Here is an 832-nt window from a genome sequence, read left to right on the forward strand (position 1 = left end):
CCTCCAAGTTTATCCACGATATGTGGTGTTTTGCAGATTCTACTTTATTCTTCAGTGTTGCATAGTATTCTATTGTGTGTATGTACCATAGTTTGGTAATCCCTTCTTCTATTGATGGGCACCTAGGTAGCAAATTGGTTTTCAACAATTCTTACCCACTTTGTTTTGTGACATTGATTGCAGTCCCCACAATGTAAAAGCACTCTTCCCACTTCTTCCCTGTATTTACAATTTCCTTTCATCATCCTTCTTTCCTATCCCTCCCAGCCTTCTTAGCTTTATCCTGGGCAAATGCTGCCCTTTTGATCTTGTATGGTTGATTGTTCTAAGGAGCATGTACCTCCGTGGTGTTAGTTGTCCACTTTATAGGCCTATCTATCATTTGGCTGAAAGTTGAGCCATGAGGGTAAGTTCACTTCCAGTCTTGAAGGGTATCTAAGGGCCACAGTCTCTGGGGTACCACCAGCCTCAAAAAGACCAGTAAGCCTGGTCTTTTTTATTATCTTGAGTTTTGTCCCACATTTTTCTCCCACTATATCTGGGAGCTCCTTTTGTTATCCCTCTCAGAGCAGTCCACTACGGTAGCCAGGCACCACCTACTTCTTCTGGTCTCAGGGTGGTGGAGGATGAGGTTTGAGATCATCTTTAAACCTTAAACCAAACATTTCCCTTAGGGATGGGAACCAGACAGGGATGCCCTCTATCACCACTCCTATTTAACATTGTATTGGAAGTCCTGACCAGGGCAATAAGGCAAGAAAGAGAAATAAAAGGCATACAAATTGGCAAAGAGGAACTAAAATTATCTCTATTTGCAGATTATATGATCCTG

Source organism: Orycteropus afer, unplaced genomic scaffold (genome assembly GCF_000298275.1).
Source record: "Orycteropus afer afer isolate SDZICR_OR568_19922 unplaced genomic scaffold, OryAfe1.0 scaffold00739, whole genome shotgun sequence".
NCBI lineage: Eukaryota > Metazoa > Chordata > Mammalia > Tubulidentata > Orycteropodidae > Orycteropus > Orycteropus afer.